At 34.7% G+C, this 24909-nt stretch overlaps 1 protein-coding gene across 11 annotated transcripts in view; it reads left to right on the top strand.

Moving 5' to 3' along the window:
- Positions 1-10981: 10981 nt before the first annotated feature.
- Positions 10982-24909, top strand: part of LOC149548354 (uncharacterized) — a 49403-nt gene continuing 35475 nt past the window's right edge. For 2 of the 11 annotated variants that reach the window (XM_089792437.1, XM_089792430.1), the window contains exons 1-2: positions 10982-11062; positions 11215-11314. The gene's annotated coding sequence lies outside the window, so the exon portion shown is untranslated. Of the gene's footprint in view, positions 11315-11619; positions 12524-24909 lie in introns of all 11 variants that reach the window. The other 9 variants (XM_089792436.1, XM_089792428.1, XM_089792435.1 and 6 more) reach the window with 6 other exon arrangements.

The following is a 24909-nucleotide window of genomic DNA, read 5'->3' as shown; positions in this document are numbered from 1 at the left end:
TAGGTCAGATATTGCACATGCAATGAGAGTTGTTAGCAGGTATTTGAGTCATCCTAGAATTGACCATTGGAATATCATCAAATGGATTCTTAGATATTGGAGAGGAACATCCAGTAAATGTTTACATTTTGGGGGCTCTACTATGGATTTAAAGGCTATGTTAACTCATATTTGTAAGGGGATCTTGGTACCAAGTGCTATAGGTTATATTTATTGTTGGTATGGCAACCATGAGCTAGATTTCTTAGTTACAGAAGGTGAATGCTCTACTCGCTACAAAGGTAGAGTATATTGTCACTACAAAGACATCTAAGGAGATGATATGGATTTAGTTCTTCATAGAGGAATTGGGACATCTATAGAGGGATAATTATTTGTTTACAAATCATTAGAGTGTTATTTATCTTGCTAGGAATTCTGCTTTGCATTCAAGACAAAAGATATACAATTGTGGTAGCATTTCATCCAGTTAGTTTTGGATGATGGACAATTAAAGTTGGACAAGATACATACATATGATAATCCAACATATATGTTTATAGAGGTGGTCAAGGGAGAAGTTGAACTCCTCTTTAGCTTCTGTTGATCTTCTAGACTGAATAAGAATCAACGACCAACTAAATCTAGGGTTTTTTGATCCATTAGGATCCTCATGGAGTACCAGTATTACTACATGATCAGTCTCCAAGTGGGAGATTGTCATTCAGTGTGGAGCTTGATAAGTGCCCAAGTGGGAGATTTTTAGTTTGTGGTGACTAATAAGGGAAGTATTGTACACTCTCCATAATTCCTCGGTGGGGTTTGAGGTTGGGTTGGGCCCCCAATATAGCTTGTCAACGGTTTGGAGGCATAGCCTCCAAATAAAAAATTGGGTCTATTTTATCAAAAAAAATTGCGTAAACATGTTGTAATTAAATATAACCCTAAAGTGGAAAGAATCTTGTATATAATGGCTTAGGGTTAGGGATTTCATTATATGTGATTTGATACTAGTTTCTTGCAACAACACTAAGTTGTAAGGGATTATAGATTGTAACCAAGTTGTAATCACTAGATAGTAAAATATTGGACTCCTTGTATGGTGGGCATAGCCCAGGGATTGGGTGAGCCATGTTAAATTTTTGTATCTTGTATTCTCTTCTGTGTGCTTCATTATTTTATAATATTGGATATATTTGCATGTAATTGTTATTTCTATCTCGTTGTTCCTTACAGACACATCACCTAAGATCTCCACTCTCCATCTCTTAAAAATATCAAAAACTACATGTTGGGTATATGGGGTACATGATCACTTAGTTTCTATAGACTAGATTAAAAAGTGGTGTAAATATCATTGTGTACCCAATCATATGTTTGCATAGAAATTTTAATCTACCAGTGATTGAGAGAGTGATTGTGGTTAAGGAAATAAAAAGGTTGTTGAGATATATATATATATATATGAATGTATGTATATATTCTTAAGGAAATTATGTGTGTGTGTGTGTATCTATGAAATGAAAAAGGGCAATTGAGAGAGAGAGGGTGTGTGTGTCAAGAAAATGAGAAAACCTAAAGAGAGCTCGATTTAGAGACATAAAATCTTAAGGGGATTGTGAGAGAGAGTGTCTTAAAAACATTAAAAATACCTAGAGGGTATAAGAATACTTAAAGGGAGGAGAGAGAGAGAGAGAGAGAGAGAGAGTAATAACGGTTTCTTGGTTTTGTAAATAAATTAAGTGTCTTCTATTTTTTTCAAGTTTTGGAGAAAACATATAATACAATAATTATGAATCATATATACTTGTGTATATAAATTTTAAGACTTCCTAAGGTTTTCTAACAAATTTCTATTTTTAAATTTTTTTCTAAGGTTGTCTAATGATTCTCTAGTTCTTTTCTTAAAGAAAGAAGAAAATGAATCCTACACAAGACCCTTATTTTTATCCCACTAGATTGATGTGAAATGAGATGTCTTCAAATTCACTTCAAACCCCACAATACCAAGGAGCTCAATTAAAAAATGCACAACAACATCCATTTTAAAAATATATGTTTAGGTTTCAACAAGATTTTAAAAAATAAATCATCAAGTTCTAAAAGTCATAGGTGCAATTTTGTGAGTGGATCCTAATTAATACATTTTGTTTCTCGCACAAAATGGGGCTAAATTATTACCCAACTTTAAGAACAATTTTAAAAAACCCATCTTTTCTTGGATAAGAATATAGAAATGTTAAAATCATGATTGTGACATTTGATTTGATGAATATGAAGTTTTAAAACTATAACTATAATGCTTGATTTGACATATACAACATTTGAAATTGTGATTGTGATACTAAAGTTAATTGTTGTGATAAAAGAGTAGATCAATGTGTTACAACACCTTGAAGTCATAAAATCCTTCAAAAAAAAAAAAAAGAAGTTCCCAAAAACAAATTTCTTTAAAAATGGATTAGTTAATACAAGAAAAATAAAGATTTGAATGCCAAAATAGAGATATTTAGAAGGCGTTAAATAGGAACAAATATCTAAAAAAGCTACAAGCACATCTTGAAAAGCAATAATTGCATTGAATCCTTTAAAAATTATGTCGAATGAGCTTGAAAGTTTTTAAAACAATATTTTTTCTTTAAAATTGTTACAAATCACATATGTGGGTCTCACCATGTGTTCCAAAATGTTAGACTAGAAATTGAATTGTATGAACCTTCAACTGTTCAACCACTAAATTGCAAAATTTACATACTATTATAATCTACTAATAGAGTATGTAAGACAAATTAAAGAAAAAATAAATAACAACAACGGTATTGCCTTCACGAGAATGTCTTGTTTTCCTCATTAGTTACTCCAAGTTTTCTTTTAAAGATACTAATAATTTTTCTCAATTTACATAAAGTAATATTTGTAGTGTGATTAAGAAAAGATCAAATACTCTAAGTTAGAATGAATGATGATAAAGAATGATTATATAGAAAAAAATTGATTAATGATGGAGAAAGAATGAGACATATTTGAAGATGAACAAATGAATGCATAATAGATGATTTGATTGCATGATGTAATGAATTGGATGTATGATTTTAACAAAGTGAATTGATTGATCAAAGAAATTAGAGTGAGTAGTAGTTAAGTGAGAAAGGTGAAGACAATAATAGGATTAAATAATCAAAGATTATTTAATCATATGCATGCAAAAATGAGATAAAATAAAATTTTAATTTTATTTATTTTTAAGACTTCGTTAAAAAAAGAAGACATAAATAAATTAGCCAAATTTAATTTATTAATTAAAGATAAACTTGGTTTGTTTCTATTGGCATAGGTGGTGCAATAATGGTAGGAGATAACTAGAACTCTCATGCTACATATTTGGTTGCATAATGATCATTCATTATTTTGTTATTGAAGTCAAGTATTGACCTATTGGTCCTAGTAGGTTGTTGACTATGAATGAGGTGTTGTAGTGAGTGTTAGTGGTTTCTAAACTTATGAGAGACTTAGGAGTGTCTTTGTCTGTCAAATGTATGACCTCTAATCTTGATGTGAAAAATTGAGCAAGTTATGATTAGATGAAGGTTGATAGTGTAACCACTAAAATAATTAGTGACATGCAATAGATGATTTGTTTTTTTGTCAAATCTATGAAAATTTAATTGGATTGGTTAAATGAGTAAGCAAAACATGGTTTATAGATGTTATGGTTATGATTGTAACTCATTTGCATAATTGGTGAACATGAATTATGAAAATAAATAAAGATACTAGATTAGTGACCAATGTTGAAGAAATAGTGAATTTGGTCGAGCTGGAAATGATGTGGTGATGTGTCTAACAATTATGGGTGATAATATGGAATTCCAAGGATTAATACAAGTATGTTGTGAAGATTCTTGAAGAAGGGCATGTTTGGTCAAAATGTGTTTGAGTATTCTTCATGAATTCAATTGTAAACTTGATTATGGGACGACACAATATTAAAAAAAAAAAATTGGTGCACCAAGGTGTATTTGGGTGCATAGTGTGTGATTGATGCTTTTGAAATTCAACGGAAAACACATTAGGGAAATATTAAGGCAACATAATATTAGGGTTTTACAAAACATTATATATTTGATGAAGGCAAAAGAATTGAAGTGTTGATTGTAGTGTGTTTGAAGTGTGAAGGTGCAATCAAGCCATATAATAGTTGGGAATGAAGTGAATCATTTGTGTGTGCTACATTGGATCTAATCAAGAAAAGGAGGTGTTGTTTAGTAGATCACTCTACTTTTTATTTACTAATAATTGCATTAATAAAATCCCTTAATTAGGTGAATTCTAACATGTCCTTTATTGTGAATCCTTTAACAAGGTGGAACTTTAATTAGTTTACTATGTCCTCTAAAAAGGATACTCATGACTCCTAATAGAGTAGACCCCTTGGTCGAGTGGTGCTTAATAGGGTCTCTATAAGCTTTGAATAGGGTTAAGCTCCTAACAAGATGTACTTTAGAAGAGTGCATAGTTTGTGGGTGTTGATTCCTAATGTAATTTTCACCCAAGTTGGGTTTCCATAAGAACAAAACATTTGTTCAAGTTTTGCATTATTTTGTGGATGTTAACATGTTAATCCTTTCATTTTTTTAATAAATATTATATCATGAAATGGATTTGAGAGGTTGAAAATTTGCTAAATTGGTACATTACTAAGTATCCAATCTCTCAGTATTCTATTTCCTTAAGACTAACAATTGATATCAAAGCCTAGGTCCTTTGTGGTTGTGAAGCTTAACAACTTTGAGGCAAAGATTGAAAGATGACGAAGAAGAAATGTCCCAAGTTTACAAGGGAAAACTATCCAATGTGATGTGGAAGAATGAAGCTCTATCTCAAAGGTATAGGTGAGCAATATTGGAATCCTGTTGTTACAAGATATGTTTCCCATGTAGGAACTCTCACTGCATATTAGTTAGGATATAACCAAAGCATACTCCTACAAAGGAGGCTATTGCAAGCAATCTTTTTGATAAATAATTCATCAATTTCTAAGATTTGGAAACTCCTCATGAAATGTGGGAAAAGTTGAAGGCTATATATGATGGTGATTTACATGTATAAAAGGCTAAGGTAGATAATCTGGAAGGAAAGTTTGATGACAAGAGAATGCTAGAAAATGAGAATATTGAGTAGCACAATCAAAGGATCAAAGATGTGGTTGATTCTACCAAAGGAGCCGGAGAAACTCTTGAAGAAGAAGATGTGGTTAGCAAGGTTTTGAGAACTTCATGAACTCAGTATGCTTGTAGGGTTTTAGCTATTCAAGAAGTAAGAACTTTAGAACTAGAGTTATTACACTTGATGCCTTAATAGGGGAGTTGATTAGATTTGAGTTGAGCAATTTTGATAATAGTTTTCCTAAGGTTGAAGTTGCATTTAAGTCATCCTTGACTCTTTCTCTATAAAGGAAAGGAAAATACATTGTTAGTCCTTCTGACCTAACATATTACTATAATGATTATGAATCCATTATGGTTGAAGTAAGGGAGAAAGAAGAAATGGAAGTGTTGCTAGCTAGGAGGCTACCAACAGGAAAAGGTAAGTACAAGGGTAAATTTCCCTTGAAGTTCTTGTCATGCAAAAATATTGGTCATATTGCTACTAGAGTTATTGATAAAGGAAAGAATGATAGGCCAAGGAAATACAAAGAAAAGGTCAAGAAGGTATATTATCTAGCTAAAGAAGGTGTAATTGATGCGATTCTAATGAAAAGGATGAAGATGAGATTGTGTTTGTTGTAGTAAAAGAGGAAATCACTGCATATTGTGAGAAGCCTATTGTTTCCAACATGAATTGCATTATATGATAGTTAAGAGGATAATCAAATACTTGAAGGGAACTAAAGACTGTGGCCTTTGGTATGCACATAAAGGTGATTTATCCTTAAATTTGTTTATTGATGCGATTGGGTAGGTAACGTGGATGATAGGAAGAGAACAAGTGACCATGTATTCTTTCTTGGTGATAGGCTTGTGTTTTGGACAAGTAGAAAGGAGAAAGGTGGGTGCAAGAAGTTGAGTCTCACTTTTTGCCCAAAAGTGGAAGTATTTTTCCTATTTTTAAAATTTCCTGTCACTTGATGTCCAAATTTGAGACACATCAAGATTGAAACTCAAAAAACTTCACTAATAGAAAATGCAGTGCTTAGAGTCTAGTTTTCAAATATGTAATTTTTTGGAATACCCACATGGTATAAATTATATTTTGGGAGACATGTTCAAAAACCAATTTTTTAAATGCTTGTTTTAGAATCATACCACACACATGTACGACCGCCCTTGTTTGGAGAAAAAAAGGATTTTTTGCAATTCCTTTTGGGGAAAGGCACCTAACACAACAAATATTGATGATAATATTTTTCCTAATTTTTTATTGAATAATTTTTAAAAAATTTTTTTTATTTGACCATAAAGTGGATTTTGAAAATCTCTAGTGTACGACCACCATAATTTAATGAGAACTTCACTTTTTTTCAATTTTTTTTTTTTTTTTTTGGTATTGAATTACATTCTATGTAAATTGATGACATATAATTCATTTTTCAGAAAAATGAAAATAAAAAGATTATTAAAATTTTAGTTAACCATACTATTTAAAGTTTAGGTACTAATTTGGGTTAATAAATATTTTAAAAATAGTAAAATAAATCATACTAGTATAAAATTTACACTTTTAGAATCTTGAAAAAGAGTACTATAATGGGTTTTTGTTTTGTCAAAAAAATCATTCATAAAGTCCTCCAAAAAATCATGACAAGGCTAAAATTTCATGTTCTTGTGCTTGCCAAATTTTTGTTGGCCCAAGCATAGGTTTGGTCTTGCCAACCTCTCCCAAGCCAAAAATCCAATGTAACCCATGGTTTGTGAAATTCAAATTTTAAGAAACAGGTACACTTTTCAAAATCAGTACCCATCTCTAGAAGGGTAAACATGATTTTTTAGGTACCAATTTTTTTATTTTTTTATTTTTTTTAAAATTTCAAGAAATGGGTACCCGTTTTGAAGCGAGTACTTGTTTTGAAAATAATGGGTGCCCTCTTTTTGAATTTACAATTGGACACTTGAGCCCAAAGTGGGTACCATTTTTAGCAACAAATTTTTTTCCACAAGGACTTTTGTGGTTTTGGTACTAAACTTCTTGCATTTACCAAAACTATATTTCTCAATCCACAAGTGAGGTTCAATATGTTGCTAGTGCTATCTATTGTGCACAAGTGGTGTGGATTAAGGAGATATTTGAGGGCATTCAAGAAAATGTTACTAAACAAATAGATATTTATTATGATAACACAAGCCCTATAAACATATCCAAGAGCCCAACAATGCACTCCAAGACCAAGCATATTGCTATTAAGTATCACCTTCTTAGAGAACAAGTACATGAGAAAGAGGTGAGGTTGGAATATGTGTTGACAATGAGAAAGTAGATGGATATTCATAAAGCCATTGTCTAAGGATATAGTTGAGTATCTAAGAGGCATGTTAGGGGTCATTCCCCTACTTGATTTGAACTAAAAGAAGATGTTGGTGGATTAGTCAATTCTATGTATTAAATATCTTATGCATGAATTGATGTTATGGGATTACTACTTAGGAGGAGCAGTTGATATAATGATTCAATTAGTCGGTACAATAAAGAAGTACAAGGAAGTGAACTAGCTTAGTAAGGAAGTTAGTAGTTTGTAGGTACATGAACATTGAACAACCATAAGTGTCAAGAACCTTTATCATTTTTGTCAAATAGGGAGAGAAAGATAAGAAAGAAAGAAATGTAGCGAGTGCATAGAGCAAGAGAAGATCACAGATGATAGACAAAGAAAGTATGAAAATAGATTGTGCAGTAAATAAGACAATAGGAAGATAGGAGATCAATGAAAGGGGGAATCTCCCACAGTTGACTTAGTACAAGTATTATGCAAGAGCAAAAAAGAAAAAATTCATTTGAGTTGAGGTGTTACGATCAATGCCAAAGGGGAAGATTATTGGCATACTTGATGTAGTGATGGTGGGAGATGATTTGGTTGCATGATAATTAATTATTGTGTTGTTATTGATGTCAAGTATTGACCTAGTGTCCCTAGCAGGTTATTGAGTATAAATGTGATGAATGAGGTGCTGCAGTGAATGTTAGTGGTTCCTATTCTTATGAGAGGTTTAGGAGTGTCTCTATCAGTCAAATGTATGACCACTACTCTTGATGTGAAAATTTGAGTAAGTTATGATTAGATGAAGGTTGACAATAAAACTTCTAGAACAATTAGTGACATGCAATAGGCAATTCAATTATTTTTTTAAATCTATGAAAAGTTAAATGGATCGATTAAAGGTGTAAGAAAAACATGGTTTGTAGATGTTGTGGTTACAATCACAACTCATTTGGATGACCAATGAGCAATAATTGTGAAGAAAAATAAAAATTCTGGGTAAATTATTTGTGTTCTTGAGATATAGATGGTAGATCGAAGATCAATGACTGGTATGGATGAATTAGTGAATTTGGTTGAGTTGAACATGACGTGGTGATGTATTTGAGTGATTATGGGTGATGATATGACATCCAAAGGATCAATGCAAGCATGTCATGAAGATTCTAGAAGAATTTGTTTGGTCAAAGTGTGTTTAATTTTTTTCATGAAACTGACTATAGAGTTAATTATGGGATGAAACAGAATAGAAATTCGTTGCGTGTATCAAGATCTGTATTTTGGTACATGGTGTGTAATCGATGCATTTGAAGTTAAAAGAAAAACCTATTAGGGAAAGATTAAAGTAGTTGAGTGTTAAGGTTTCACATACCATTATATATTTGATGAAAGCAAAAGAATTGAAGTATTGATATAGTGCAATAGAAGTGTGAAGGTACGATCAAGCTAGAGAATAGTTGGAATAAAGTGATGTGTTTGTGTGCACTATATTGGATTTGATCAAGAAAATGAGGTTCAACATATCATTCTACTTGTTGTTCCTACCAATTGCAACTGTAAAATCTCTTGATCGAGTGGATCCTAATAAGTCCTCTATTGTAAGTCCTTTAATAGAGTGACACTTTAGTTAGTGTTCTAAGTCCTCTAACAATGCTACTCTTAACATGACAAATCCCTTGATCGGGTGGCACTTAACTATGTCTTTGTAAACTCCTAATAGGGTTAAGCTCCTAACAGGGTGGACTTCAGAAGAGTGCACAATTTGTGGGTGCTAGTTCCCATTGTGCTTTTCACCCAAGTTGGGCTTCCATGAGACCAAAATATATGTGCCAAGTGTTGCATTATTTTGTGGATGTGTTTGCGTGTTAATGCTTTCATTTGCTGTTATTAATTTTATACTGTAATAAGGGTTTGAGTGATTGAAAAGCTTCTAAATTAGTAGATTACCGATTCACCACCTCTCAATAATCTGGTCCTTTAGGACTAACAATCTACGATAGGTAGGTTAGTTGGCTTGGACAATGCATTTTCTCCCCATTGATCTCGAGTGTGACTCCTCAAACCCAATGTTTAAACAATCTATGTAATGTACGAGCCCTTATTTATACCCTAAGGGATTATTCCTGCCTCAGCTCACCTCAAGTTGAGCACTGTGGTAGGTTGTGAGGATGCCATTAGTTACCAAAATAGAAAATGACAAAATTAGCGAATTAAAATAATTATTTAATTATCATGAACTCAAAAAAAACAAAAATAATTAAAATTCTTTAATTAACTAGTAAGGTAAGAAACAAAATTAACTAAAAATGATTTAACTAGGTTGAGAACTAAAGAAATAATTTGTGACAACTAAAAAATTAAAAATATTTTTAAAGTGATAAATGGAGTAAAATTCAAATTTGAAATGGAAAAAATGTTTGTTTAATTAAACAATCAAAACTATTTAGTTTAATTAAATAATTAAGGCTATTTAATTAATTTAGAATAATACTTCTTGTGTAAATGTTAATTTGGAGTGTCTACAAATTTAACATTTTTTGATCAACCATTAAAGTTAAAAGAAAATTAAATGACTCAAAATATGAATTATGATCATATCAAAAATATTTTAAATGAATAAGATATTAGCCTATATACAATTGGATGCTCTCTTAAAACAAAAAGACTTGTCCAATAAGTGTCAAATTTGCACACAAATATTATTGTAGTACATGTTTCAACTCCTACTACTTACTAGAATAATTGCTATTAGGTTTCCACAATCTATTATCGTATTCTTATTGTTTTGAGCTAACATTTCTGATCACACTCATTGAACCATAATCAAGACAACAAATATATATTAGAACAAGCATTTGTTGATGAGTGTAATGGGAAATATTGACAGAAAGTGAACATACAATCAAAATGAAGACATAATAAGAATACTTACAAGAATGTCAAATTATTATTATTTTATTTTTATTTTAGTATTTATGAAATTGATATCCTTTATTATTTAAGTTAGTTCAAAATAGACTTACTCTCTTAATCAAAGATTGAAAGTAACAAAATCAAAGCAATCAGATTGTATACCAACTTTTAGGAGGAAAAACAACCATTGACATGCAGGAACCAATACAAATCCAGTTGAAACGTTGGATGCACTAGTAAAATGAGTGGCCTAGAATGATCATAACACTACTAGTATAACAAGCGGCTGACAATGGTCGTAATGCCTCGTTTAAAAACAATTGCTATATTGATTAAAGACAAAACGTGATTAGTATATTAACGAGCGGCTGAGAATGGTCACCAAGGAATTCGTGGGCGAGAGCCAAAGTCCAGTTGCACCACACAAAAACGAAGGAAAAATGAAAAAGAGAGGAGGGAAATAAGTTTCAGATCCTGGTTTTGGAAAGAGTTCCAATGAGTGGAAGCCCTGTATTTGACACCACATCAGTGTGGGTCCCTAAATGGCTGTCATATATTCATTTACACTATTCAATTATGTCCGCGTGGTCGAAAACCATGGTGGACACAAGCAGATTTACCACACTTGTTTTAGTTGCTTGTTGAAGCACTGCATGCGCGAGGCATACCTCAAATCCTTGCTCAAGTCGAATTCTTCATGTATGTTTCGGAACCATTTTTCAGTTGAAATTAGCTGTATTGATAGAAATTCAGAGCAATTGTTTCGAATTAAGCATGACACGTTGCAGTCAATTGTGAACTAGTTTCAGCCATTGTATACGCAGTATCATTTATATTCGTCGTGTTGGAAGGTTCATGGAGGCTTAGGGGGATAATCTGCTGTTATTAGCAGCTCTGCAACACTCGGCTGAAGCTCAAATATTGCACCTTATCATCTCATCCCTGCAAATTGTAAAATTTGAAGTCCCCTTTCTTTTAATTTTCTCTGTTGCTTAACAAGTTTCGAATCAGATATGCCATCACCTCTTTACAAACAAATCATCAATGGCGAGTTTGTCCGCTTAGACTGCTTAGTTACTTAGATTGTTTTTGGTTTCGTTTATGATAGATGAATCTGAAGATATGCTTAATCACATTTCAAAAAATCTCTGTTGCCGCAAACGACGGCATCAAAGAATAGATTCAAATTATCAAATATCAAGAAAAATTCATCTTAGAAAATCTTAGTTGCCTTTCATTTGATTTCTTGCCTACAGGTCTAATAAGCATGCAGGCCGTAACTTCTTTAAATTTGCCAGATTTTTTACTGGAAACCACAGATCAATCCACACCTTTCGGAAGAGCGAAATCCATCTGAACCAACGACATCTACTTCTCATTGGAGCTGTAATTCGTTTTTGAAGGTTTGTGAGTCACACCAGGTGTGGTAGGGGTTAGGCTGTCTACCCTCCCACAGTCGGAGTCAAAGGGGAAGGATGAAATTTTTGCATCTGCATCAGTGGCTTCTGAAGTAATTTTATCTGCAAACAGAGATGAAATTTTCAAAAGACTTGACCGCACATCTAGAAGGATAGAGTTTCCTCGATTGGAAGCTCTTTTGCTTTTCTAGGAAGAGAGGTGACTCAAAAACATCATTAGAGCCCTGCGAACCTAGAATTGTAAAATGTTGGGGAAGAGCTGCTTTCAGACAAGAAGCATGGCTTTCAGATTTGCATTGGAGGCTTGGGCAATCAGTAGCAACAAGTCCAGTTACATAACATCTACGGCAATGAAATAGAAAAGCCTTAAAGTCCAAGAGCTGCTTCCATGAGCAGTCTGCCACTTTTCGCACTATATTTTCTGGGAGATCAATTGTCTCGGTCCACAAGTATACGAGCATAAGCAGTGTGGGTAACGGCAGAAGTGGCTTTACTAGTCATCAAGAATATCCACAAAGATTTTGCAGTCTCTTTAAAGCACAAATTGATCTAGAACTGAAGGGGAAGGTTTGGAAGTTGAACCCACAATAACATAACATTGAAAGATTCAGTTAAGAGATTAAAGTTTGTACCAAGGCTTTAGCAAGAATGAATGTTGCCCACACATCCATACTCATTCAAATAGAAGCATTTCGATCTTTGGTTGATTCAAAAATCACAATAAAAAGCCTTGCACGCATGGGTAAACTTCTGCATCACTTTTCTCGTATGGCCACTATGTTTATGATAGTTAATTGGGAAGTGCATAAATGCTAGGCTAGAGAAAATTTAAGTGACGTATTAAACCATTTTCAGATAAATAGTGCTCTCCTTCCATCATTTCCTTCCCAAAAATCAAACCATGGAGGTTCTGATGCAAGAGTGGCTTAATCCTCTCCCTAAAGCAAGCACATGAACCCTTTTGATGGTAGCTTCTTCATTTCTAGAAGCATTGCTCTCTAAGGCACCACACCTATGAAAGGTCTTTTAGTTCTGGATTAAAACTGAAATTTAGGCCTTAGAGACCACAAGGACCTTCATGGCACATTCCATTTTTCATAATCTTATCACTTACTTAACCTACATCGCACTTGCATGTTCAGTTGCATATGTTTGAGTGTCTTTTACTATAGCATCCAATGAAGTAAACCAAATGCTATAATTGATCTCCTATCTCCTATCTCCTAAATCCTTTATGCCCCATGGATTTTTATCTACTCAAAATGTTGGAATTGAATCCTTGTTTGATACCTCTAGTTGGCTCTCATTATGGGTTATTTGTGGGGCCATCTAAGGCTTTTCTTACATTTGCACAAAATTCCTAAGCATTTCATGCAGAACTAGCTTCATTTCACTATTCTGTATAGGAAACTTTTGTTCCTGAGATTCTTCCTTTAAAGAGTACCCTATCGCCGCCTTATTATCTTCCACCGCATTAATAGAGAAGATCTTCATATTGCTAAAATGCAATCAAAATAACATGGATGATCTATTTGTGTTACTCTGCATTTGGATTTGACATAGGCAACTTTGATTTAAATCTCCTTCAATAGAGGCTTTTAAATGAGATTGGCCCCTAGACTCCTAGGCGTTGACCAACCAATACTACCTTGACAAACCCCAATATTGCTATATTATTGCAAGTAAAAATAGAATTAAGTTATTTGTCTAAATATCGACCCTTCCTAAGAGGATCATGATCCTTGAAGGCTTTCTTGTGACATGCTGTGGCACTGAACAAAAAATAGATCACCTACATCTAAGCATCCAATTTACACATAGATACCACACTACTACCATATATATGATGTCCCAGCCTAAATGTTGCAGTGTTGTGGATTCTCACTTGGCGTGTATCTAGAGCTGGGACCCACCCATAGTCGGGCAACCACGTATCCATGAGGGGGCTGGCCTGCGTTGGCACTTTGGCAGGACAAAAATCCCATCCTTAACGCTGGCGGGCACCCTTCACCATTGGTTTGGGCTTTTGGTGTAGTAGCTGCCTTACAGTGGTACCAAATCTTGATTCCTGCCAACCTTTTGGGTGAATCAATTGCATACACTTCATTTTGGACTGATTTTAAGTTGGACAACAAGTTAGTTCTATGATAGAATTAAGGATAGTCGATTGTGACCTACTTTTCTTCTTGTTTCACCATCAAAGGTAAAGATGCCTAGCTGGGAGAAAATAAAAAAGAATCCCACAGAGTTAAGAGAAACACCACAAAACAATTGGAAATTGCAGCATTCAGATGATGTGTACTCAAGGAAAATCAGTCATTTTAAGGTTTCATCTCTATCAGCAAGTACAAGTAAGAGGTCTCATGCTAAGGCAACCATTGATGCAATTGTGAGCAACTACCATAAGTATTGCACTTTTCCTAAGAAGATACATGATCACCTTTCCTTCACACAATTTATTGGCATACCTAATGAGGATGATAATGGTTTGTTACCTTCAAGTTCATATCGACAACAAAGAAGAAAAGAAGAGTCAATAGATAGTAGAGAAAGAAATCGGAATGAAGAAGAGATAAAAGTGCAAGAAAAAGGAAAGAAACATGATCTATTTGAAGAGAGGATTGAAAAGAAAGAGGAAAAATTTACTTGTCACTTGCAGGTTACACTTGGTCATGGAAAAGATGTTATTGATTCTACAAGTTCCTTAGTAGGAAGCTTGGAGGTAGAGCTATCCTATGAGGCTGATCACACTGATGCATATGATGGACATATTGATAGCCTATATGAAGATGTTTTCCAATCAGTCAATTATGACAACTCCAAATCATATGTGAATACTGATTCTTATGTTGGTCTAGGTGAAATGGTCCCTACATATGGTTTGAGTCCTCCTTGGGACGGATGTACTTTTGGCCATAATGATGTTTCCACTTCATCTACACAAATGGGCATGGAAGATGATATTAATAACACTAATATCTGTAATGGAAGACAATCAATTGCTACATGTGAATCTGATTTCTCTCACACACTTGCTAGTTCACATATTTTGGAGAGTCAATTGGAAGTTTTGAAGATAAAACTGTTGCAACTCTATCACATTTTGATGACATATATGGGATGATTGAAAAACACTTTTGGTAGGAACAATTAGAGAGGAGACAAAAGAGAGTCAAAGAGGTATTCTCACATTTATAGGTGATTAAGGAAGGAATGAAATCATATTATGTACACCTAATTTTAGATCGAGATTATCTCCTCGATCTTGCATAGATTAATTTAGAGGCCTTGAGAAAGAAGAAAAAAGAAGTAGACACCCTTATAGTCGACCTCTGATGCAATAAGGCAGGAAAATCCCCAAAGATGTCCTAGCTCCCATCAAATAACCACACAGTGAAAGGTAAACAATAACATAGAGATTTAGATCCAAAACAACACCAATCCTTATAATAGAATCATAAGATTTTCATCTAACATGCCCGACTGTAAGGCCTTCTAGGTTATGGCCAAATACAAAGTAATTACAATAACAGTTCTGCAAGACCTCGCAAGACCCAAACACCTAGCTAGCCAAACCCACAATCTGGTAGAAAACCTCAAGAAGAATCTAAACTTATGCTTGCAAGCCACCAAGCAACCTTCTTGTTTTCCAAGTCCACACTTAGCTTCTAGCTCTGCGAAACTTCTCCTCTCAACTACTCCATGCTGAATGAATGACTCTAGACAAGACACGACCCTCTACTTATACTAAACCAAACCACAAGTCACCCTAGCAAGTTACACTAAATAAACACTCACATTAAATACACTTTCAAGCCACAAGTCAGCTTGACAAATAAAATACTTAGGACAAGCCCCAAGTTAATGCATAATTAACTCATAAGACCAAATAAGAGCACGTGCTCTTAGACATAGGTCCACATGCCATCCAACGATCTAAATCCAAGAGCACACATGCCAACTACTTGGATTGAAGCTCGCAAATACAATCTCCAAATTCTGTCTAAGAAATCAAGAACATGCTACCAACAACCACCAAAAAGGCTCTAAGACATTTACTCCAAACTTTATGCGCACTTAGGACAAAATATCCCAATATGCCTCGAACACATCCCCAACTGTGTAAACCATAGTTCCACAAATTTGAGCTCAATGCCTCTGTATATAGGATTGCTGACTACCCCAATATGCTCCTGCATTAGACACCCCAGGTGCGAAGAAAAGATGTTCTTAACAAATAGAAGAACATCTTTCAGGGTTCAACACATAAACCTCGAACTAGTTCTGCACATACATGTCCTCCACCACATCAACTTGCACGCTCTTGCCTTTGTTCCACTTTTGTAAATTCCTTCTTATAGACAACTATTTACTTTGCCTCTTTACATCTTTCCTCGGTGTACCACAACTCTGTTTCCTAGGCTGATCTCTAACCCTTTGAGAATCCTTTAACTCAACTCGGTTACCAAAAATCAGGTTCCTTCTTCCAAGTTCTGCATTTTGTAAAGGAATCAGGGAATGCTTCCTGCCACCCTTCTCAGCAGTAAATACATTCTTGACACAATCATGCACTTCTCTGCAATCACACTGCCAAGGTCTACCAAGTAATATGTGACAACTACTCATGTCCTCAATATCACACAACACCTGATCCACATACTATCCAATCTGAAAATTAACAAGACATTGCTCCCTCACTTCCAAAGCATGTTCATCTTGTAACCAACTGATCCCTATAAGGACAAGGATGTCTTACTCTCTTTAAACAAAGTTTTTGAACCATCTTCTTTGCAACTAGGTTATTAGTACTACCACCATCAACAATCACAATCCAACATTTACCTCCAGACTTGCAATGAGTCTTGAAGAAATTCCTCCTTTGACAAGGTTCCAACATCTTCTTACCAAATAGTACTCTTCGAACCAGCAAATTACCCCCCCCTATCTCAGGCTCATTCACTAAATCCACATTCTCATTCACCACAACAACTCTTTTATCACCAACCTTCCTGTCAGTGTTGGGACATTCAAAAGATCTATGTCCTTCATCACCACATTTGTAGCAAGTACCCTTAAATGCACCTCTGCTTGTTCTTCTCTTCTACTCAACAGGTTTTGATTCATCCTCAACAACTTGTTTATCCTTCACCAAGTGATCTTGCTTCTCCTTTCCTTGAGAATTACCTTGATGTCTTCTCTTCAACTTTTTTTCGGCCCTCACAACTATAGATAAGCATCCTCAACTAAAGTAATATTCAACATATCAATCTCTTCCTGAATATTGAATCTCAAACCATTAATATATCTATTCACCTTTTCTTTAGGAAGTTCTCTATGTCCAGACCGAATAGTCAACTTGTAAAACTCCTCAATGTAATCCTTCATAGTCATAGCCTTTTGTGTCAGATTCTGCAACCTCTTAAACAACTCAAGTTCATAATCAACATGAATGAACTTAGCTTTCAGCTTTTTAACCATCAATCTCCACCTAGTGATCTTTATTTCACCTTCCTTTTCTCTATCTCTTTGCAATTCTTTCCACCATAAAGCAGCATGTCCTTTCAACTTAGCTTGTGCCAACGTTACTCTAAGCATATCCCCAATATCCTCTAACTCAAAGTAGTCTTCTAGCTCACCAATCGAATCAATTAGGTCTCTAGAATTCAAAGTACGTGATAAATTAGAAACATCCATCTTATGCTTCAGTTTCAACTAAGCTCTAGATCTATCCAACCGACCAACTCTGTCTTCCACATGTCTCTCCATCTGATCAGCTCTGTCTTCACCACTAGATCTAGCACACTCAAAGTATTCAACAATTTCATAACCATCCTCAATACCCACATTCCTAGGTACACTAGCTATAACTCTCACGATCTCAACGACCATATCATTCTTCATTAGCTCCATCTCAGATTTGAATTATGATCTAACCTTCTCTGAAATCTTAGTCTCCATAGCATCATAGAGATCATCAATTGCCCTAGGGTCCAATCTTCGCAGAGACATCTTCCAATATCTTTGCAAACCCAAAGCAACAAATCCACAAGATCAATTAGCTCTGATACCACTTGATGTAGTTCAAGGCAAGAAAGTCCCCTAAGGAGATGTCATGGCACCTAGCAAATAACCACATAGTGGAAGATAAACAATAAAACAGAGATTTAGATTTAAAACAACACCAATTCTCATACGAGAATCATAGGATTTTCATCCAACATGCCCAACAATAAGCCCTTCTGAGTTATGGTCAGATACAAAGTAATTACAATAACAGTTCCACAAGGCCTCACAAGATCCAAACACCTAGCTTGCCAGACCCACAATCCAGTAGAAAACCCCAAGAAAAATCTAAACTTGTGCTCACAAGCCACCAAACAACCTTCTTTTTTCCAAGCCCACACTTAGCTACTAGCTCTACTAAACTTTGCCCCTCTTAGCTACTCCATGTTGAATGATTGACTTTAGACAAGACAAGACCCTCTACTTATACTAAACCAAGCCACAAGTTGGCCTAGCAAGTTACATTAAATAAACACTCACATTAAATACACCCTCAAGCCACAAGTTGATTTGACAACAAATATTAAATATAGGAAATAACTAAATACTTAGGACAAGCTTCAAGTTTACAATGCATAACTAACTCATAAGACTAAATAAGAGCACGTGCTCTTAGACATAGGTCCACGTGCCATCTAACAATCCAAATCTAAGAGCGCACATGCCAACTCCTTTAGATTGAAGCTCGTGAATACAATCTCCAAAGTTTGTCCAGGAAATCAGGAACATGCTACCAACAACCACCAAAAAAGGGTCTAACTTCAAGACGATTAGTCTAAACTTTATGTGCACTTAGGACAAGGTGCCACAATATGCCTTGAACACATCCCCAATTGTGCAAACCATAGGTTCACAAATCCGAGCTCAATGCCTTTGCATATAGGATTGCTGACTACCCCAGGATGCTCCTGCATCAACCTCTCAAATAGTAAGGATACCTTAGAGGCTACCTTAGTGACACTATACCTTAGAGGCTACCTTAGTGACACTTCATGAAGCTGAAAATCAGGTAGATGAGTTTGGTAAAAAAATGATTTTGTCACATTCCTCTTTAGCTCAACAATAATATTTGATGGATGAGAACCGACAGGTAACAAGAGTTGATGAACTATGTGTGAGAGAATCGGTTTAAGAAGATTTAGTTTGCAGCCATGAAATTATTATAGGTGATTATGGTGCTGATTGCAAATCAGGTGTGGAGGAGGAAACCTCATTCCTCGATAGCAATAATGATGGGAAAAAACATCAAGAGTTAGAATTCTCGAAAGAGAAGAAGGATTCTCAGGGATATGCAACTTGTAGCCATGAGGGAAAAACTTTGACAGAGCATGCATTTGATTTTCAGCAGGTTACACCTCTTGGAGCAACTCTTGAGGGTGAGCCCTCAATGGAGGAAGTTGCACAAGCCTTAGCTCGTTTTGCTAATGTAGATAGATCTATCGAGTACCTCATTTGGATTGTTTATTTTGATGAGGGATGAGACATGGCTAAGGACAGAGTCCCAAGATCGAGCCATCAAAAACTTAGATAGGCACTTGGAGTGATACAATCGGATTACTTGCAATTGCTTTCAGGTAGAAATCTTGCCATCACATTTGCAAGGCAACTATATAGAACATTTGCAAGGAGAGAGGTACAAGTGGTTACTTCAAGGGTTGATGCTTAGAATAATGAAACTACTGAGGGCAACAATGATTCTTTTGTCATTGAGGATGTGCATGATGATGACACAAAGTTAAGCAAGATGAGTATGATTCATGTGCAGTAAGTAGGCAGATTGTGCATGATAATGCATTTCACCATAATTACATTGTGAGATATGCACATTTTTTTTCATTCAACTCACCTACTAATGACTTGGTGCTCTGAATGTTACATAAGATTGGGGTGGATGATTGGTATGAGGTGCTTTTTTCTATGGAAAAAGGAACCAAATCTTGTAGGCTTTTGTGTTTGCTTCTCCAGTACGGTCACTGATTTGGAAATGTCCCCTGACATTTGAGGACAGCTAGCCATCCCCAAAACATGTAGGGGATGCCTGAAACATTACTGATTTGTCCAAAAAACAAAAAAGTGCCCCCTACACATTTGGATGATTTTTGGCATTAAAAACAAATATACAACACTTTTTGATCTCTTTTTTGCCAAAGCAACAATGTATGTCGGGGGGGAGGGGGACAAGGTTTGGATTTATGTTTGTGAATGATAAAATTCAATTGAAGGAGGTGCAACTAGGACCGGTCGGGCTACCATTTGAGGATTTACTTTTGCCAGAGGGAGATAATTACTCAAATGATTCCGAGCCTTTGAATATTGATAGCTAGAATGAAGATTAGTTTCATATGTTGTGCCTAAGCCTGTTATTTTTCGATATTTGAGACTTCTAGAAACATGTTTCAGATATTTTGATTTGGATATTTATATTGATAGACCGTGATTTTGATATTTGAGTCTATTAAAGCTGCTTTACAAATGATTTATATTGCTGCTATTATCATTTATGTTGTTACACTACATTTATGTTGTTACACTACTATTGTAACTTGTGAATCGACAATTTATTTGCATATTGTGTTGTTGTTATCAATTATTGACATCTCTCTCTCTATCTCTCTCTCTCTCTCTTCCTTTCTATCTATAATAAATATCTTAATACACACGCGCGCGCGCACACACACACACATATTAGAAATTTGTATACTATCATCCCCTATTTTTGGCTTCCGCCCCTATCCACGAAACATTGTGCAACATAGCATTATTTCAAATTTATTTATTTATTTATTGGATAAGTGTCAAATTATTTACAAAATTATTTAATTATAGTGGATCAAAGGATGAATTAATCAAATAATTTTACTATTTAGTGACCATTGAAATAAATTCGGATGATTAAATAATTAAAAATTATTTAATTATATAGATGAAAAGAGTAAGTATTAGCTTAGTTAAATAATGAAAAATATTTAATTCACAACTGAACCCACAAGGAATCCCGGTTCCTAGGCTGATCCCGTACCACACTGGGACCTACGCCATACTTGGCCTAGAAGCCTCTTCGTTTTTGTAGAGTCTTGTATCTTGGGATGAATTAGAAAGATCAGTGGATGCATTTTTTTGAGATATAGTAGGACCTAAAATTAGCACATGGATTGATGAGGTGGAAGAATTAAAAGGGTTGAAATACATAATTCATGACTAAACAAATAAATAAAATATTAATTTTGTTTATCTTTGGAGGGAATGGAAACAACTGAAATTATCTAAAATCTATTTATCTATGGGAAAATTGTTAAATAATTTAAACTTTTTAGTTAAAGTGGATCAAAAGATGAACTAATTAAATTGATTTATTATTTAACTAATATAGATGATGATTATTTAATTATTATAGATGACAAGAGGAACTATAGCTCAATCAAATGGTGAAAAATATTTAATTGATATAGATAAAGGAATTGGTGAGAGCATGATTAAAATGACAATATGAAAATGAATTAGTCATTTGAGGGCCTGTTTGGTTGCTGGAAATGAACAAGAATCAGTGTTACCTGATTCATAAAATTTTTAATCTGCTCTTTGCATGCGCTAAATCAGAATTGGCATTTGGGTTTTGTATTCCATTTACCCCCAAATCCTTGATTTCAATTTTCCACCTCAATAGGTGGAATTGGAAAATCAATTCCAATTCCCCTAAAACGAGAATTGGGGGATAAAATAAAATGTAATTTTTTTTGAAGTTTGCCTTACATCTTGGCCTATTTCATCTTTTTCGATTTCATTTTTGTCAAATTCACAGGTTTGATGATTGCTGCAGATTTCTGATTTTGTGGATTTTTACATTCCAAGATTTGGGAACTATTGTGCTTGAAGAAGAATTGACAGGCTGTTATTTGACTGAAAATGTGGCTGGTTTACCTTGAATTAGGTGTAAGGTGTAAGGTGGGAGCATGTCCATTTGATGGCATCATCAATGTAAGCAAAAATAAAACACCTTCAGTTCCAAGGAATGTGATCACATGGATTGCCATGATCATTGATATGCATAAGATAGATTCATTGAAATCAATGAAATGATTTTGTCTAAATCAAGATTCAATGACCTCTTCTAATGCGTATTCACTACCTACATGCTAGATTGAGAAGCACGCAATGGACCGTGACAAGTTTGAGAGAATGCCTTAAAGAGATGCCACTCAGTAACATGGCTGCCATGATTATAGGATGCACACAAAATGGACCTATTCATTTTTTTTAGAAGATTTTGAACAAATGCATTGGCAGAACTAAAAGTTGCACCCGTAATGAGAGTGTTGAAACAATCTATATGCTTTTGGGAAATTTGTCAAACACCGTAGCTGCAAATATTGTAAGTGCAAATTGTGGAATCACAGAGAAAACAAGAAATGAAATTGCAGATTCCTTGCTAGCAGTTCAAGCATTCTGATTTTTTCGTTGTCAAGGAAAAACAAACATGATGATATAGGAGAGGAAGAAGAGTCCATTGTAAAATTACACATATACACTTTCCAAAATACAGAGTATTAAACTGTTAGAAAGTAAAGTCCGCCAATACAATTGAGTTGGGGGGGAGGGCAGGGTGGGCGGGGGGGGCGCCGGGGTGAATTAGTTGTATGCTTAATCCAACTTCAATGACCAATAAAGTAAACAATGCCAATAGATAGAACGTACACAATGACATAATGATTTGTTAACTACGGAAAGCTTTGATTAGAGGGAAAACTCCAATGGGGATGGTACCAACAAAATGATGTACTAAATTCTAATATAAAAGTTCCTTGTAAGAGGATATGACCCTGTTAGGAGCCAATTTCATACAATCAGTTAACATGAGTTCGTGTTAGGAGACTATGAATCCCTGTTAAAAGATTCTAGCCTTGTTAGGAGCACAAGGAAGAGAACTGAACCCACTGTCCAAATTGCTTTAGAATTGTTATACAAAATAGATCTCTAGGATAACATATCCCAAGTAGTGAACTGACCAATACAACAACCTCTTTGCCAATACAGTTCCTTTGAAGTTCTCAAATCATTCTCAACATCATCTGCTGCTCTGCCCTTATCAAATTTGCATCCTTGGCTTCCAAACATCAATTACACAATCACACAATGCACACACTTAACCACACTTACAACTAAGGAAACAACCTTTCCTTTATATCTTGTCCTAGTAACTAATTGAGTCTGCCTGTGAGGACTTTCCCAATATACAATGAGTAATACAGGATCTCAATATGACATTACAAGTAAGTTCCATATGCTACAATGTACTTTGGAACTTCCAAAATAAATCCCATCACAAGAGTCGACTGCCAGTGAACATACGACACGTTACACTTCAACGACCTTCACATAATGATCTCCACAATCTGCTATCATGAACATAGCATCAGGAACATGTCTTCAACCACGATCTAATCTTTCTTACTTCATTCCATCTTGCTTAACAATTACAATTGAATTATCAATAAACTATTTCCTACACACTCGCTTGGAACCAATCTTCACTAAATCAACTGCAACTGATCCAATTCTTCGTATAAACATGAGCTAACATAGATGTAGCATCTAAGCACATCCATGAATACTAATCTAAGCCTACATAGCTTAATTCGCTATACCCAAACCTCATTGATCAAGTCTGCCTCTAAGATGTACTGAAACTTTGTCTGTCACATATTAGAATACATATTGTTAGAGTAATAAGATATTGCCTTATTAATTAAATCATTTTGATTTAATTATTAAGCCACTTATTATCTTTAGTTTAATTAAGCTAAACTTTAGGCATATAATAATTAAATATTTTATTAATTATTATCATGCAACTTAGGTTTTACTTGTTAGGGTTTTGATCTCCTTTTATAAGGATTGATCTCTTTGTAATTTTATTCATTCACTTTTGATAATAGCAATCTCATTTTTGCTCATCAAGAATGTCTCATCTATGGATTTGGAAATTCAAGCCTCTATAGGTTTTGCTTCTCTCTTTCTATGACAGGTGTTTGCACGCAGGTGATTCTTGGGAACTATGGGGTTGATCTTTCATCAACTTCAACACATATATGTTTACATCAATGATAAACGAAATCATGAATGAAACATATAAGAAATTAATCTAAGTGCCAACAATCTCCCCCTTTGGCATTGATGACAACATATGATGAAAACAATGAATGCCAAAAACTTAACAATCTCCCAAAACATTAATTGAATGAATACTCTCCATTGACATCAATCTTTTGAATATTCTCTCCCATAGATGTGAACTTTCCCGTATAGTATTAATTTCCCCTATTCTTTTACCATCCATAGAGTTTTTCTTGTATTACTTTGCCTCGTTTACATTAATGACAAAGGTGTTACTATGTCAATCTAAGAATCTGAATTGCCTCATTATTTATCTGTCAAACCAATATGCAATTACTAAGTGCCAACAGACACTGTTGTACCAAAACATTACATAAGAGTTCTTTAAATAACTCTGCCCAACACTACTGCCCCCCCATAGGAGTAGGTTCAAGCATCCAGTCCAGGATGAGAAGTGCTTTGATTATACTGGAAGGGTGCATTCCTTGCATCAATTACTCTGAAATAGGTTGGGGCATTACCCCAAGCATACCTCTAAGGCACTCAAAAGTATCCTTAGCCAAAGGTTTAGTGAAGATATCTTCTATTTGTTTCTTTGTATTGACATACTCCAATCTACTTAACTTTTCAACAACTTCCTCTCTCAGAAAATGATACTTTACAGCATTATATTTTGTCTTTGAATGTAAAACTAGATTCTTTGTCATGCTTACTGTACTTGTGTTGTCACAATGAATAATAATAGGTTCTGGAAATTCGATACCTATATCCTTCAACATTTGCTTCATTCAAATGATCTGATTACAATTATTTTCTATTGCCACATACTTTGCTTTTGCTATAGATTGTGAAATGCAATCTTGTTTCTTGCTTAGCCAAGAAACCAATCTTCCTCCCAAGAAGAATGCACCACCACTAGTACTCTTCCTATCATCCACATTATGTGCCCAATCT

The sequence above is a fragment of the Cupressus sempervirens genome, chromosome 7 (genome assembly GCF_028749045.1).
Source record: "Cupressus sempervirens isolate cs-2001-9-10 chromosome 7, ASM2874904v1, whole genome shotgun sequence".
In the NCBI taxonomy this organism is placed as follows: Eukaryota; Viridiplantae; Streptophyta; class Pinopsida; order Cupressales; family Cupressaceae; genus Cupressus; species Cupressus sempervirens.
This window is presented reverse-complemented; position numbering and strand designations above follow the sequence as displayed.